At 39.7% G+C, this 18,736-nt stretch overlaps 1 protein-coding gene across 1 annotated transcript in view; it reads right to left on the reverse strand.

Moving 5' to 3' along the window:
- Nucleotides 1–24: 24 nt before the first annotated feature.
- The window catches only part of SLC22A15 (solute carrier family 22 member 15), a 122,613-nt gene continuing 103,901 nt past the window's right edge, over nt 25–18,736 (reverse strand). Inside the window, exon 13 of the transcript XR_013447967.1 lies at nt 25–104. The gene's annotated coding sequence lies outside the window, so the exon portion shown is untranslated. The remainder of the gene's footprint in view (nt 105–18,736) is intronic.

The following is an 18,736-nucleotide window of genomic DNA, read 5'->3' on the forward strand; positions in this document are numbered from 1 at the left end:
CTCGGTGCTAAATTTCTTTGAGAATGTGTACATGGACCAGAGACTGGCCTTCTCAGTTCTTCCCTCCAGCTCTCATTTCCAAATTGGGAGCATCTGTCTGTCATCTTTTGGGAATTAAAAAAAAAAAAAAAAAGGAATTTAAAAAGGAGAGTTGATGAAATTGAAACTGAATTTGAGTCCAACTTAATTTGACTCGATTTAGCTCTATTGACGGGTGCTTTGACCAAAGGCAATTTTCCCAAGTTGTATTTCCCACTCAGATACTTAAATCTCAAGATAGAAATGCTCTGTAGTTGGCTTCTTCCCCACCTTTTTATGCTCTTGTCCCAACACTAGATGCACCCTGCAGCCCAGGATCTTATATCTCCTTGTTCTTATCCTGTTGACAGTAAATATTCCTTGCCCTCCAATCCAGAAAATCCCACAGATTGATTTACCTTCTTTACAATAAACAAATAGGGAACTGCCAAACAACCAGCCAGGCACCCACCATTATGCCTACAAACAAGTGATCTGGTCTCATCAATCAGATCAGGGCACAAATAATTTGCATGTGGAAAAGCACACACACACACACACACACACACACACAAAGGTACAAACAGAGAGAGGCATGCACACATGGACAGGCACACCCAGGAATAGCAGGAGAGGGATCCTTCTGCTCACCTGCTGACCTTTAAATAGAATCTTCCTCTTCCCACTTGAAAGCTGGCAGTAAAAATAAAGTCAGTGTAAACAGGGCCCTTGAGAGTCAAGGAAACACTCTTGTCTGGTTTTGCCAGCAAAACCATGTTGGAAAACAGCTCAGGCAGTAAGTTCCCAGTCTGGCTGGCTGGGGCTAGTTTTATTACAGAAAAAAAAAAAAAAAAAAAAAAATTCACAATGGCCTGATCTCCCTGAAGCTGGTAAACATCGGAGACTGCTATCAGATGATCTAAAGAAAGTACAGCGCTTCTGGGAGCCCAGCTCACTTCTGAGCAATGCTCTGAACAAATGTCTTTCCAAACCCACCTCTGAGAGCTCAGCAGCCATGCTGGGTGCCTGGGCTACTCTGCTTTTGGTAGCCACTGTATTTGCGTAACTCCACGCTCTGCCCTGTCTGAAAGCCGCATCTGAGCCACACCATAGCAACCTGCTCCGCCCACCTCGTTAATCCAGCCTTCACACCAGCTTCTATAGATCCCTCCTGTTAAATACTGTAGTCAATTGAAATATTCTATGTAAAGATTGCAAAGCTACCTTTCCTCAAAACTGCCTTGATTTTCCATTTTCTTCTATTTGTAATTCAAAGTCTCCTTCGTTTGCTATCAGATGCTCCCGAATATTTCAGAATCTTCTCTTGGCTTACCACGGGTCAGTCATTCCGAACTTGGTTTTTCACAAACAGAACATGAGCCTGCCTCTTGGAATTTCCTACAATTCAGAATCCCCTCTCTGCCTCATTTTCAACTTCACCAAAGTCCTCCCAGTTTCTCCCATGAGCTCTCGTTTTTTTGTCCTTACTTCTACTGCACTGTAATCATTAACTTGGGATTCCCGGTCTTCTGGTGGGGCCTTTCCTACAGTTCTCAGCTTCCCCCAGAAGCCGTCATCAGATGCACAAACTTGCATCATTCTGTGCCTGGGGCTGCCCTTCCTCCATTGCCCCAGCACAGCCGCTGATCAGAATGTTGCAATTGGAATTCTTCTCTCACTAGGGCTCAGTGATGCTTCCCAGATGTGAACAGGGAGAACGACCAGCAGGCCAGCTGTAGAGCCTGGGAGAAGGAAGAAATCTATGCTCAGGGTGGCTTACTACATTCTAATTTTACCTGGATGCCATACCTGGCAAACAGAAGGTTATATAAACCCAACCAGTTCCTGACTCCCTGCTAGAGTTCCTCATGGGCAAAGTTCCAATATATAGGGCGGTTCCACAGTGCGCCTCTGACAGATTGGCAAAGAAGACCTTTCTTTGTAGATACAGATCTCTGGCTAAGTGGCTTTTGGATTAGCAAATATTTATTGAGCAACAGTCTGCCTAAGGCACTATGTTGGGCCACAGAGAGGGATTCAAAGTTAACTCAGATTCTCCTTCTTTCTGGGGAAATAAATATCCTCATTTCTCATGACTCATACCAAACGCCAGTATGAACATGTAAACCAGCTTTGGCTCAATTTCTATTGTGAGGACCAAGAAGTTATTTTTTTAAAGTTAGTTTAGCAAGGTATTCAAAATCCTAAACCAACAATATGAAAGTCCTAGGAAGATAATGTCACCCCTGATTCACCAACAGAGGTGTTTCCTATTGACTTACCTAATGGCTGCTATTTTCCTTCCCAGGAGAAGGGTTGGCTTGACCCAAATCAACCTTAAATATACAAATATGTTAAAGTTCACCAAGGTCACAAACCCTGACATATTTTTCAAAAATTTCCTTTAGTTCTAGGGTGACTCAAAGCTGACAGCTCCAAGGACCAGAGACAATTGTCCATGCTGTGAGGAAGTCCCCAGCAGTGAAGAAGGCAGTGACCCTGTCTGTTCAGTATCCCCACTGTAGTCCAGTACATAACACATAATTGACCCTCAGTAGTGACGAAAATTTGACTGCATTACACATGAAAGTGACATTCTCATATATAGGATATTTGGAGATGCATCAGATCACTTTATAAATTATAAGTTTAATTTCACACATGCACCTGTGATCTTTTAAATGACTATCATCTTTTATAGAGAGGCCTATTATAAAAGAACTTAGCATGGTACCTGGCACATGATAGGATCTCAGTAAATATTTGTTTTCATATTCCATTTTTCTCCCTGGGGAGGGGAACCCTCCTTTTAATGTATGTGAGTAACTGTCCTGGTCTTATCTCTGGGGTAAGATCTTTCACTGGGTTGGTCTTCAGAGTCCCATCAAAAAGCTAGTCTCCTTTCCTGTCATACCAGAAATGGCAACCGAGATAGTTTGAGCTTGATCTTTATCTAGGTTCAGAGGTAGAAGGTCCCAAACTCAAACACCTACATGGGTTGGGCAGATAATAAAATAAATCAGGATAGAGTAGAACAATGGAAAGGGGTGGGGCCGATGGTGGACTCAAGAATATATTCCCTATCTAGGGAGGATATTCTAGGGTGTGTGTGTGTGTGTGTGTTGAAATAATACTGTACAATCAAATACTGGACAATAAAAAACCTACCTCTGCACTCTATACTCCTGTAATACCAATATCATTGCAGTCCTCTGAAAAATCATTGACATCTTCTCTGGAATTTACATAGGCAATGCTCTCTGCTTGGGTACTCTCCCCTATCTCCTTCCCCCTTCACTAGGCTAACTCATATACAGACCTTCTCTAATTCTCAAGGCTGAATAGGGGACTCTATGTAGTGCTCCTAGACCACTTGGAGGTTTACTTATATCTAGCACCTGTTGTACTATGTGCTCCTCGAAGGCAAAGTACTTGACACAGAGTAGGTACTCAATAAACATCTGCAGAATGAATGAATGAATGAATAAACAAATGAATATATGAGGGTGGCCCCTTTTCTCATTCTTCAGTCTAATCCCATCCTACCTAGAGGCATAAGATAAAGCGAGAAAAGTAAAAGGTAAATAATGAATAGATGCTCATTCATTCACTTTGGGAGCACCATTATGAATAGTAGAAAGGGAATCAGATAATGTCCCTTTATTTTAAAAAAAAGATTTTATTTATATCCGAGAGAGACAGAGACAGAGCTCAAGCACGGGGAGCGGCAGGCTGAGGGAGAAGAAGGCTCCCCACTGAGCAAGGAGCCCGATGCTGGACTTGATCCCAGGACCCTGGGATCATGACCTGAGCCAAAGGCAAACACTTAACTGACTGAGCCACCCAGGCATCCCCAGATAATGTCTGTTTTAAAAGCTGACTTCAACTCAGAAAGAGCAGAGAAACAGGATAAGATATGTTTGCATGTGAAAGAAGCCACTATTCATAGCCTAAAACTGTCAGGACTGCTGAAAAACTGGCCAATAATTAGAAGATGCCATGTGGATCTTGGAATCCAAACACCCATGTGTCTTTGTAAAAGTAATGGCTCCATCTGGCCATGTCAATAAACAGTACATTATTTCTTAGCTGCAATTATTATCCTAATACACCCAGAAAGAAGAGAAGTCCTCCAACATCAGCCTGAAGGGAGAAAACATGTGTTTACTTAACACCATGACTCTACCACTGCTATCACCTGTGATCAAAAGAAATAATGAAAAATAATTAGTGCTATCAACCCCAGCTTTCTATGCAGCAAAGACAACCTATTTTAGTTACAAAATAGTATATATCAAATGATCCCAGTTTGGGCTAGGGGAAAGGAAAGGAGACTATCTAGAAATGTTTCCATCTCTCTGTGTGTCCACCCATCTATATTTCTGTGCACTGGAATGTCATTCTGGATTTTCCTCATGCAAAGGGCCCATGCTGAAAGGTAACCCAGAAACTTCTTTTTTTTTTTTTTTTTTAAAGATTTTATTTATTTATTTGAGACAGAGAGAATGAGAGAGAGAGAGAGAGCACATGAGAGGGGTGAGGGTCATAGGGAGAAGCAGGCTCCCTGCCGAGCAGGGAGCCCGATGCGGGACTCGATCCAGGGACTCCAGGATCATGACCTGAGCCGAAGGCAGTCGCTTAACCAACTGAGCCACCCAGGCGCCCCAGAAACTTCTTTTTAACAGAGACCCGTTGTTGATGTAATAAAACTCCTGCTATGGCTTAGATGACAATTTATTTTCAAATTAAGTCATAAGAGATGTTTCCATTTTTGTATCTCCCTGCATGGGAAGCAGAGTTAGTTGTATTTTCATCTGAAACTTTTCCTTAAGTCAGGGTACAGCTTCCTCCCTCTGCACTGAGTTATGTGAGCCTGGCATATTTTTCAGTTGACACCACGAAGAACACAGTGAGAGTGAGGAAAGTGTTTAAGGAAGAAGACATTTGGTTTTATTAACTGGTTACACCATGAAGTTACCTGGTAACTTTATTGATCTATTCAGCTCAGTTTCCATCAGGTCTGAGCTAGGAGGGGGCAGGACATAGGTGATAGAGAGGATCAATTGCTGCTAGTTCTCGGGCCCACAGGGGACTGCTTTCTCCCCCATCCACCCTCTATTGCTCATGACACATGACAAATATTTCTGGGGTTTATTTATTATTATTTTTTAGTTAAAAGAGAGCCAGATAGAAGATACAGACACAGAGATCAATGGAACAAAATAGAAACTCCAGAAACAGACTTACACAAATACAGCCATTTGATCTTTGACAAAGCATAAACACAGTTTGGTGGAGGAAAGATATTCTTTTCAACTAATGGGTATTGGAACAATAAGTCATCCATAAGGAAAGAAAGAAACCTTAATATAAAGCTCACACCTTACATAAAGATTAACTCAAAATAGACCATAGGTCTAACTGAAAAACATAAAACAATAAAGGTTTTAGAAGAAACACAGGATAAATCCTTGTGACTGGGGTTAGGCAGAGAGGTCTTAAAAATAAAACCAAACAGAAGATTCATTAAAAAAAAACTGAACTGATAAACTGGACTTCATCAAATTTAAAAATTTTGTTCTTCCAATGATACTGTTATGCATATGAAGAGACAAGCTATGGACTAGGAGAATATATCTGAAAACTACATACTCCATAATAGACTTGTATCCAGAATATACAAAGGACTCTCAAACTCAACAGCAAGAAACAAATAACACAATTAAAGTATGGGAAAATAACTGTAATAGACACTTCACCAAAGAGGATATAAGAATGGCAAATAAGCACATAGAAAGATAATCAAAATCATTAACCATTAGAAGAATGCATATTAAAAACATGATAAGATACCATTACTTACATACTTATTTGAATGGCTAAAATACTGACAATACCAAGTGCTGACAAGTACTTGGGGCAACTAGAACACTATACACTTCTGCTGGGAATGTGAAATGGTACAGCTACTCTGGAAAATGACATGGTGATTTCTCATAAAGTTAAATATAAATTTGACCCCCAACAATCCCACTGCGAGGTTTATAGCCTAAGGAAATGAAACTTGGTTTATATAAAAACCTGTATGTGAACACCTGCAGCAGCTTTATTTGTGATAGTCCAAAGCTGGACATCCCCCCAAAACTATTCAACAGGTGAATGGATAAATAAACTGTGAAACTTGCACACCAGACTACTATGCAACAGCAAAAAGCAACAAACTACTGGTAAACACAACATGGGTGAATCTTAAATACACCATGCTGAGCAAAAGAACCAAGGTTACATATCATGATTCCATTTATTTGGCATTCTGAAAAATTCTCGAAAAAGATCAAGCCATAATTGTGGAGAACAGATCAGTGGTTGCCAGGGTGTTTGGGGTGAGGTGAGGATGTGACTATAGGCAGATAGCTGGGGGAACTTTTGGGTTGGTGGAAATGTTCTGTGTCCCAGTTTTGGCAGGGTTTTCTTGAATCTATATATGTGTCAAAATCCATAGAACTTTTCATTAAAAAATTGTTACCATAGATAATTTTTAAAATACAGACACCCAAGAATATTGATTATAATGAAAATAAAATCAGGTTGCCAGATTCTTCATAATATATTCTGTGTTATTTTACTGAAAAAATATAAATATTGTGTAAGGTAACCAAATAGTGCCTTTCTTTAAAAAGACTTTTTAAAGAGCATTTTCAGGTTCACAGAAAAATTGAGAGGAAGGTACAGAAATTTTCTATATATCCCTTTCCCCAACACATGCACAGCCTCCCCCATTACCAATATCTGCCACCAGAGTAGTACATTTGTGCAGTTGATGAACCTCATTACCACCCAAAGTCCATAGTTTATATTGTTTCACTCTTGGTATTGTACCTTCAGTATTGTTGGATTTGATTTGCTAATTTTTACATTTTTTAGTTGTTGACCTAGGGTTTGCAATATACACTTACAACTAATCCAAGTCTACTTTCAAATAACACTATACCACTTTATAGGTGGTATGAATACCTTATAATAACAAAATAATCTTAACTCCTTCCTCCCATCCCATCTATCCCTGGTGTCATTGCTATCATTCATTTTACTTGTATATAAGAATATTTAAGTAGTGGGGCACCTGGGTGGCTCAATCGTTAGGCATCTGCCTTCGGCTCAGGTCATGATCCCAGGGTCCTGGGATTGAGCCCCTCATCAGGCTCCCTGCTCAGCCGCAAGCCTGCTTCTCCCTCTCCCACTCCCCCTGCTTGTGTTCCCTCTCTAGCTGTCTCTTTCTCTCTCTGTCAAAATAAATAACATCTTAAAAAAAAAAAAAGATTTAAGTATTACATATACATAGAATATACATAAGCACACATAATTGAATACAATTAACAATTGAACATTTGAACAATTGAATAATTGTTTTGGGGTTTTTTGGTTTTTGGTTTTTTAAAGATTTTATTTATTTGAGAGAGAGAGAGAGAGCAGGGGAGGGACAGAGAGAGAGAGAGAAGCAGACTCCCCTTCAAGCAGGGAGCCCGACATGGGACTTGATCCCAGGACCCTGGAATCATAACCTGAGCTGAAGGCAGACGTTTAATCAACTGGGCCACCCAGGTGCCCCAATTGAATACATTGTTGCTATTATTTTGAACAAACCATTTTCTGTTAGCTCAAATAAGAATAAAAAGTAAAAGTTTTAACAAATGTTGTTAAAATGTCTATACTACCCAAAGCAATCTATACCTTTAATGCAATCCCTATCAAAATACCAACAGCATCTTTCACAGAACTAGAACAAACAATTTTAAAATTTGTACGGAACCATAGAAGACTCTGAATCACCAAAGCAATCTTAAAAAGAAAAGCAAAAGTGGAGACATCACAATTCCGAACTTCAAGTTACACTACAAAGCTGTAGTAATCAAAACAGTATGGTGACGGCACAAAAATAGACACTTAGATCAATAGACCAGAATAGGAAACTCAGACATGAATCCACAATTATATGGTCAGCTAATCTTCCACAAAGCAGGAAAGAACATCTAATGGGAAAAAGTCTCTTCAACATGGTGTTGGGAAAACTGGACAGCTACATGCAAAAGAATGAAGCTGGACCATTCTCTTTCACCATACATAAAAACGAACTAAATGGATTAAAGACCTAAATGTGAGACCTGAAACCATGAAAGTCCTTGAAGAAAGCACAGGTAGTGATTTCTCTGACATGGGCCACAGCAACTTTTTCTAGATAGGTCTCCTGAGGCAAGGGAAACAAAAGCAAAAATAAACTATTGGGACTACAGCAAAATAAAAAGCAGAGGACATAAACAGACATGTCTCCAAATCAGATGTACAGACGGCCAACAGACTCACAAAAAAGATGTTCATCATCACTCACCACAGGGAAATGCTCATCATATCACATATCACATCACACCTGTCAGAATAACTAAAATCAACAACACAAGAAACAACAGGTGTTGGCGAGGATGTGGAGAAAGGGGAACCCTCTTGCACTGTTCGTGCAAACTGGTGCAGCCACTGTGAAAACAGTATAGAGGATCCTCAAAAAGTTAAAAATAGCACCCTACAACACAGCAAGTACACTACTAGGTATTTAGCTGAAGAATACAAAAATACTAATTCAAAGGGATATATGCACCTCCCTATGTTTATAGCAGCGTTACTTACAATAGCTAAATAATGGAAATAGCCCCAGTATCCATCAATTGACATATGGATAAAGATGATGTGATATATCTATATCTATATCATCTATATCTATATATATCACAATGGAATATTATTCAGCCATTTAAAAGAATGAAATCTTGCCATTTGCAACAACATGGATGGAGCTAGAGAGTATTATGGGTTTTTTTTTTTAAAGGTTTTATTTATTTATTTGAGAGAGAGATTGAGAGAACGAGTCAGGGGAGGGGCAGAGGGAGAAGCCGACTCCCTGCAGAGCAGGGAGCCAGACATGGGACTTGATCCCAGGACCCTGGGATCATGACCTGAGCTGAAGGCAGCCCTTAACTGACTGAGCCACCCAGGCGCCCTAAAGAGTATTATGTTAAGCCAAGTAAGTCTTCAATGTTCTTCTTTTTCTTTATGTAGATCCACCCTTCTGACCTATGTTATTTTTCTTCTCTAAAGAACTTCTTTTAATGTTTCTTTCCAGGCAAGTCTACTTGGCAACATATTCTCTCAATTTTTGTTGGTCTGAGAAAGTCTTCCTTTCTCCTTCACTTTGAAGGATAATTTCACAGGGTACAGAATACTATGTTGGTGGTTTTTATTCTGTCAACACTTTCAATATTTCATTCCACCCTCTTTTTGTTTGCATCATTTCGGAGAAGTAAGAGATAATTCTTCCCTTTGTTCTCTATAGATAGGTGTTTTTTCCCTTCTTTCAAAAAAATCCCAAAGAGGGGCGCTTGGGTGCCTCAGTCAGTTAGGCGTCTGCCTTCGGCTCAGGTCATGAGCCCAGCGTCCTGGGATTGAGCCCCACATCGGGCTCCGTGCTCAGCAGGGAGCCTGCTTCTCCCTCTCCCTCTGCCTGCCTGTCTGCCTACTTGTGATCTCTCTCTCTCTCTCTGTCAAATAAATAAATAAAATCTTTTTTTAAAATCCCAAAGATTTTTTTCATTTTTTAAATTTTCTGTAATTTAAATATGATATGCCTAGATTTAGTTTGTGTTTTGTTTTGGTTTTTGTTGTTTTGTTTTGCTTGGCATTTGGCACTTAGTGGACTCGGTATTCTCTGAGCTTCCTGGATCTGTGGTGCAGTATCTGCCATTTAATTGGGGAAATTCTCGGTCATTATTGTTTCAAACATCTCTTCTGCTTATTTCACTATTTCTTCTGATATTCTCATTACATGTATGTTACACTCTTTGTGGTTGTCCCATAGTCCTTAGGTATTTTGTTCTGTTTTTTACAATCTTTGTTTTCTTTGCTTTTCAGTTTTGGAGATTTCTATTGAGATAGCCTGCAGCTCACAGATTTTTTCCTCAGTGTGTCCAGTCTATCATGAGCACATCAAAGACATTCTTCATTTCTCTTTCAGTGTTCTTTATCTCCAGCATTTCTTTTTGGTTCTTTCTTAGGATTTCCATCTTTCTGCCTACAATGCTTATCTGTTCTTGTATGTGGTCTACTTTACCCATGAGAGCCCTTTGCATATTAAACGTAGTTGTTTTAAATTCCCTATCTGATACTTCCAATACGCTATAATGTCTGATTCTGATTGTGATTTTTGTCTTTTCATATGCCTTGTAGTTTTTTCTTGACAGCTGGACATTCTGGGTCAAAGGATCAGCTGTAAACAGGCCTTTAGTAAGGTGGTGCTGAGGTCCAGGGGGAGGGGAAGCCTTCTCTAGTCCTATGATTAGGTTGCAGACTTTTGGTGAGCCTGTGCCTCTGGACTGTGAACTTCATTAGTTTCTCAGTTTTTTCTTCCCTCCTGAAGTAGGACAGGATGGCTAGAGTGGGCAGGAGTTGGCTGTTTTATTTCCTTCCCATGAGGGCTAAAGCTTACTGGAGTTGGGTATTTCCCTTCTTCTGGGTCAGTTCTTGATAATACCCCAGCAGGTTAGGCTTTGGTTAATGAGTTTCTGCTAAAGGCAGGCCTTGTTAAAAAGAACAGACTGCTCTGGTGTATTTAAAAATGGTTCCTTCTCCCTCCCCCACAGGAAGCATGAGGACATTTTTTTTCTGGTAATTACTGTAAGGATCTGGTGGAGAACCTAGAGGAAAATCTCACAAAATTGTGGAGGCCCCTCATGACTGGGTCCCTGGAGTTTTTATCTCAGAGTTGTCTGCACCGAGCCTCCAACATGTCAATCATAGTTCAGGTTTTCCTGCCCTGCTGTTAGTTCCCAGGGAGGTTTCTTTCTCCACATTTCTGCTCTAGTAAGCTGGGATTCTCTGTATTCACCTATCTGTCTCTTCAATTTAGAGGGCAGTGGTCTGCCCTGTGGCATCTTTTCTCTTATGAATCCAAGAAGAGTTGTTGATTTTTTTGGTCTGTTCAATGTTTCACTTGTTAGGATGAAGTGGCGACTAACAAGATCCTTATGTGTGGAAGCAGAGATCAGACATCCAGTAGTGTCTGTTTTGAACTCTCGTTATTAGATCTCATATACTGCTAATTATTAAAATGCTAGTCATGGTTTTAAACTTCAGAATCAGGGAGCTAACAAGTCAGATTGAAATAATTAAGTCTAATATTATGAGAGAAAGATCAGGAGGGTCATTCTGGACATGTAAATGTCCTATTACTGCCTTGGACAGTAGCCTTTCTGAATGATACATTTTAATAACCAGGTATACTGGAAATTTTTAAGAGTATGTAGGGAGAAGGAGGAGGAGGAAGAAAAATACAAAAGGAAGTTAATGGTTGTTATTTTGGGATGGTGGAATAATTACGGGCTTTTTTGCGTGCATTTTTTTATACACTTTCTATAATGAGTATATGCTATTTATAATCAGCAAATGGTGTAAATGCTACAAATTGTTATTAAAATAAAACAAAAAGCTCATGTCTTGATGCTTCCCTTATATTTGCTTTCTAGTTTTGCACTATTATTCTGCATAATTAAAAAGCAGTTTCAATTTTACAAATGTTTGAAAGTAGGAAAATATTATTAGCACAACTATAAAGTATTTATGTCTGTGCTGGTTTTCTTTATTAAGATGTATCATACTGAGGCAGGAAAGATATAAACAGAAGAAAACAAAAAATATATGTAGGTCAGAGGCAGTAAGAGAACATTCATAAATCATTTCGCAGTACATGTCTATCTTTTCAAGGTAGCTACACAGTTTCAGGGGCAAGCATTTGACAGAACTATTTGCAAGTACGTTGGGAAATTTTAAAAGAATCTTCAGACTACACAACCAAACTCATCACCCTCTTGCTTGGTACAAGTTCTGTGCTGGGTGCCAACAATGCAAAGATCCTACTGATTCCATAAGTTCCTTCTTTAGGTAAAGTTAGAGAGTCAAGGCCAAAGTATAAAGAATGGTATCATCAGTCCTGTACTGATGGGTCACTCTCCAGCTGGCCCAGACAAATTGCTTCAGGAAATCATGGAAAGGAAGGCTGAGAGCACACTGACAGCATACTGAAGAGGTGAGTGCTATGAAAGGTAGGTGGGAGGGAGTATCTTAAGCCAGGGATACCATCCAGACACAGGCATAGAGACATTGTCAGGGACCGTGGTCACAGCAGACCACCTGGAGGATGCCTGACTACTTTAGAGAGATTACACAAGACACTGAATTCAAGGCTAGGATGTTTTGATTTTTCCTTGTAAGCAGCGGAGAGCCTTTGAAGAATTTTGAACAATGCACTGATATGTCAGACACTGTTCTTTAAAGTAACTTACTTTGCAGCTGGTTGTGTATGGGATTATCCACCTCAACTAGCCTGTCAGCCTCGCAGGCAGAGATTGTGTCTGGTTCGCTGTTGTCATGGGACTCAGAACTGATACTAGACACTTCAACACCCAGTGTGCAAATCAGAGAAGGGTGGCCCCTTTCCCAGTCCTATAAGGCTAATGTCTGGTGAGCTGACCACGCCAGTGTGAGCAAGACCTTCCAGGGAGAAGCAGTCCACACAAAGTTTCATGGTTTGGTAAGTAGAGCACATTAGATTTCAGCCCCACTCATCCCTCACTCAGGTATCCTTGTGCAGTGCGCACCCTAACATTAGGCAGAGACCCTGAGAAGCCACACATAGGGGACTGGTTCGGAAGTGGTGTAAATGCTACAAATAAATGCTTATTTATTTTAATAACACACTACCACTAGGCAGTGAACCAGGGGGAGAGCAGGAGGGTTAGAAAGAAGAGGAGAGATCTGAGCAACACATAAAGTCTCTAGCACTTTGACTGGAATGGCTGCTCTAAGAGGTCCTGGGTATTGTCTACCACCAGCACAGGCCTTTCTTACAAATTTGCTCCATTCAGCTCCTCAATGATGCCTCTAATAGAAAATTCTGTTTTCAAAGACTAGCTATATAGTAGTCCATGGTATAAATGTGCCACAATTTACTCGACTTCTGATGGGCATTCCCTTTGTTTCGAGGTTTCTGCCTGGAAACAACGCTGCAACTCATCTATATCTTTCAGTAGTCGAGAATGGCTTAAATAATATAAGAAATGTCTTTTCTTCAAAGCTTAGATACAACTCAGCTGCCAAAGCATTCTGGCCTGGTCTGGTCCTTTTAAAAGTGAAAAATCTCCATTTTTGAATATCTCCCAAGGCTACTGATATGTTTAAATTTTCTATCCCTTCTAGGGTCAGTGCTGGCCGTTTACATTTAACTCAAAAATCATCCATTTCCTCTAAATTTTCAGGTTGACTGCCACAGACTTTGCATAATAATGTTCCTTTATGATTGTTTTCATCTCTTTCATACTAAATTCTTGATATTTCTCTCAAATCTGTTCTTTGTCCAGTTTTATGGAGATCAGAAAAAGGAACCACCCTCATCCCCAAAATGAAGTCATCTTTGACTCTTTCCCATCCTTCACCTTCCACATTCAATCTTCCCTTCAACCCTGCCTGCCTCCAAAATAGCTCTTGGGTCTATCCATCCAATCCTGACCACCAGTGCCCCTTCTTCTCTACATCATCATCGCATCTAACCTGGACTATTCCAGTATAAACTGTCCCTCTACTTCCTTACTTGTACCTCAGCACCATTTCCACACTGGGGTGAGCAATCTTTTTTTTTTAAACAGAAGGGGAGAAAGCCTGATTTTTATTACAGATATATATATATATATATATGCCCCCAAAAGATGTGAGATTCCTGGGGTGAGCAATCTTAAAATTCTCATTGGATCATATCACTCTCCTGCTCAAACTCTTAAATAGAATTTCATTTTTTTAAATAATTTTTTTAAAGATTGTATTTATTTATTTGAGAGAGAGAGAGAGAGCATGCATGCGAGCAGAGGGACAAGCAGACTCCTAGTAGAATGCAGAGCCTGATGCAGGGCTCAATCCCATGCCCCCGAGATCATGACCCAAGCTGAAATCAAGAGTCAGATACTCAACTGACTGGGCCACCCAGGCACCCCTGGAATTGCTTTTTGTGGTAAGTTCCAAAGTCCTTTTTTATGCCTACCATCTTGTGTGACCTGATTCCTGACTACTTCTCAACTCTCATTTCTCACTACTCCTCTCCCCCATTCCCATAAAATTTTAGCCCCAATTATCTTTTTTATTTCTTTAAAAGCACCAAGCAAGAAAGGATGCCTTATTTAATAAATGCTGGTATAAAAACTAGCTCTCTACCCTGAAGAAAATTAAGTTTTCTTCACTCTATCTCACACCATATTTTTAAGGTAAAATAAATTCATGCTTCTTAAATCTTGAAATAAATTTTAAGAGAATATATGTAAAATCTAGGAATTGGGTTTCAATCAAGAAACCCAGAAGGTATATAAGAAAATACAGATATATTTGATTATACAAACATTAAAACTGATTATGTGAACAAAGGCACCACAAAAACTAAAAAGGTAAATAATAGTTTGGGATAAAATAGTCACAAGATAAATGAAGAAAAACGGTTACTATATGTGTCAATAAAGAGCTCTTACAAATGATAAGAAAAAGACAAATATTCCAATAGAAAATATAGGCAAAGGAAAATAGAAGGAGAATCTGTCTTTGGCTCTCTCTCACACACGCACACACATGCACACACACACACACACATACACCATCACCACCACCACCAACAAATCAAAATGATCAATAAAATAGGAAAGATGTTAAGCTTATCTTATAGTGCAGGAAATGTAAAATAAAGTAAGGAATTAAAGAAGTAATATCACTTTTTATCTAACTGGCAAATGCTAAAAAGAGTAGAAAATTCTGTTGCTGACAAGGATTTGGGCGAATTATCCTTCTGAAACATTATCAGTATAAGTATGAATCACTGTTACCTTTTTGGAAAGTATTCTGGCAATATCTATCGAAATTTAAAAAATATAACCCAGAAATCTCACCCTTCAGAATTCAACCCCCCAAAATAAATAATCATATATAAAAGTATCAGATACAAGTAATAATGATGATATCATCATCTTAAATACATTTCACGTCAGGTACTGTTTTAAATATTTTACAAATATTAAGCCACTTTATCTACATGACAAGCCGATAGAGATAAGTGCTATCATTATTTCCATTTTACAAGTGAGCTAGAAAATATAAGCACAAGAATGTATATTATAGCATTATTTATAATGGAGACAAAAGGATTGTCTATCAATGGTGCAATAGTTGAATAAAAAGTGACCATCCACATCATATGATAGTGTGCAACTATTTGAAAGAATGATTAGAATCAGTGGTTCTCAAACCTGGTTAAACATAGAATCATCTGGGGAGCTTTTTTTTTTAAATATTTTATTTATTTATTTGCCAGAGAGAGAGAAAGAGAGCACAAGCAGGGGGAGTGGCAGGCAGAGGGAGAAGCAGGCTCCCCCCTGAGCAAGGAGCCTGATGGCGGGATTTGATCCCAGGACCCAGGAATCAAGACCTGAGCCGAAGGCAGACGCTTAACCAACTGAGCCACACAGGTGTCCCTTATCTGGGGAGCTTTTGAAATAGATGCTTGGACCCTACCAATTAAATCAGCATCTGAGGGTAGTAATCTATAGGTAGTATATATATAATAACCTGGAAAAAGTATGGAAATATACAGATATGGTTATTAGTTAAGAAATGGGATACAAATGGCTCACAAATGAGGGACAGAGAGGGAGGAGGCAGAGACAGGATGGGAAGAAACTAAAAAAGAAAAAGAGGCTTTCAGCTGCAGTTTACCATATAAAACAGCATATATTCCTGTAGTAGTTATCCCAAGGAAGTGAGGTTTCAGGTAAATTTTTAATACTTTTCTGTATAAAATAAATTTTCTATAAGCCCACATCATTTATATAATCAGAAAAAAATTTCACATTATTATTTTTTTAAGTGATGTGTTGCTTTTAGCTCACATAATGCCCTCTGCTGGAACAAGGTACCCTTGATTATTTGCCTGGCTAACTCTTATTCTTGAGGCCTCAACTTACATTTCAGTTCCTGTAGATTATAAACTGCCATAAACCTATGGTAAAAAGCCACGAATTCCCTTGAGATGGATTTGTTCTCTCTCACACTCAATCCTGTCCCACTGTCCTTTTCTTCTAAAGCACTTATCCCAGTTTGAAATTATTTGTGTGACTACTAGTCTGTCTCCCCCTCTAGAGTAGAAGCCACAAGAGGTCTGGGACCAGGTCTGTTTGCTCTCCATTGAATTCCTAGTGCCATGCCCAGTGTTGGGCACATAGGGGTCTCCAAAAACTCTTGGTAAGTGCTTGGATCATATCTCTGTATTTAATAACTTTCCACATGTTCCCACCTTATGCTTCAATGGGATTTTGTGGTCTCTGATGTCTGGGACTGTGTCTTACACCTTTTTATTCTCTTGACTTCTCAGCAGATCTATCTGTGGCTGATTGGATATGTTGCTGACCCTTGTTTCCTTCAGGAGCATCACCATTTTCTTTTATATCATGCCCATTGCTACTGTCACCTTCTCCTGCTGCTCTGGGAGAAAGATAAATTGGGATAAGGGACCCAATCATCCCTTTCAGTTCTTTTGACTATGCTTCAGCAACTTTGATTATAACTAGATGATTATTAATTGCCAGGTCAATTACAGTTCCCTTTTTTGTGAGCTTTCCCCTCCTCCGCCCCCCAGGGGTAGAGTTTCCTGTCCCATCTTGGTATGAACTGAATTATGTCCCTCCCAAATTCATCTGTTAAATTCCTAACCCCCAGTACCTCAGAATGTGACTGTATTTGGAGGCAAGACCTTTCAAGATGTAATAAAATTAAAATGAGACCTTTTGAGTGGGGCCCTAATCCAATCTGACTGGTGTCCTTCTCAGAAAAAGGAAGAGACACCAGGATGTCTGCATGGAGGAAAGGCCATGTGAGGACATACGAGAAGACAGTCATCTAGAAGGAGCCTCAAGAGAAGCCGACCCTACTGGCACCTTGATCTTGGACTTCTATCCTCCAGAACTGTGAGAAAATTGGGGCGCCTGGGTGGCTCAGTCAGTTAAGTGTCTGCCTTCAGCTCAGGTCATGATCCCAGGGTCTTAGGACCGAGCCCCAGGTAGGGCTCCCTGCTCAGCTCAGCCTGCTTCCCCCTCTCCCTCTGCCTGCCGCTCCCCCTGCTTGTGCTCTCTCTCTCTGTCATATAGATAAATAAAATCTTTAAAAAATTTTTAAAATTAAAAAAAAAGAGCTGTGAGAAAATAATTTCATTGTTTAAACCACCCAGTCAGTGGTATTTTGTTATGGCGGCTCTAGCAGACTAGCACACTCACGTGGGTTTTCCGGGGCTGGAGAGAGACATCTTAGTGGCACTACCCTTTGTTGTCCTCTCTCCCACCAGCCAACCAGTTGCCCCAGGAAGGTGGAACAACCTTTCAGCTGATGTCTTCTGAAGGGTGAGTTCTTTGCTTTTCTGGGACAGGTTTCTGATGCTCTTCCCACCTCTCCCCAAAGCTGGGGACAGCATTATCATTCTTCTTTACTCAGGAGTTCAAATCTTAGGATCACAGGAAGCTCACTATTACCACCACCCTAATTACCCATTTATTATTTCTCTATAGGAGGCCTTGTGGGTACTCTTCAAATGAGTCTCCTGATGATCTGTCTTGGTAACATAGAGTTCTTGATGTAGGCATCCAAATCAGGAATCTATTAAAGTAAAATCTTTCTTCTGAGCTCTCCCTCAGGACTTTAGAAAAGTCCACAAAGTCCACAAAGGCTACATTAGATATAACACCCTAACCTTCCTCTGAGAAAGGAAAAACCTCTCAAAGTACATGCTGGAGGCATCATCTCCAAAAGGAACACTCAGAGCCCACTTCTGTCTCACTAGTCAGAAACCACAGTATTTGTTATTGAAACATGATTAAGGAAACCAAATGTCAAGGAAAACATGGCTTTTTACCATAGGTTTATGGCAGTTTATAATCTACAGTCAATATTGAGAAAATAAAATTTGGCCTTTTGGGGCTCTAAAAATAAAAATGATCAAGCTCAAACCATCCAGAAAAAAACAATAACAACAATAAAAATAGAAAAAAATTAATGAAGTCTGTTACCTAAACATCAATGAGTCTTTAATTATTAAACATTTAATTAAAAAAACCTGTGGAACAGAGTGCCAAATGACCGGTACCGATTGAAATAACTCTTTTATATTTGGCTATAGTTCCTTAATTCATCATACAAACACTAAAGATTTTTCATTACCAAGTCTCTGCCTCATATCTAAGCTTCCTTGGGGTCATGGGATAATGGAGTGAACACGGAGACAAGTCTGATTTGCAGAACTTAGTATATTTTTACCGTCTTAATTTTGCACTCTAGCATCAGAAGAGGAGACATGATATTTTAAGCCCTATGCAGAAGAAGACTATGACAAAGTCCTATTAACAAAGGATATGTACATTAAATCCCCTTCTGCACTGCAATGCCTATCACAGCCACCTCCCAATTCATTCTCTCCCATTACCATGACAACCCCCATCAGTCGTAAGCAGCCAGAACAACCAGGAAGTAAAGACTAAGCCTTTATCTCCAGCTCATGTGGCTTTATTTCAAATAATCTTGTTTCTCTGTAAATTCTTGCCTTATT

The sequence above is a fragment of the Halichoerus grypus genome, chromosome 5 (assembly GCF_964656455.1).
Source record: "Halichoerus grypus chromosome 5, mHalGry1.hap1.1, whole genome shotgun sequence".
NCBI lineage: Eukaryota > Metazoa > Chordata > Mammalia > Carnivora > Phocidae > Halichoerus > Halichoerus grypus.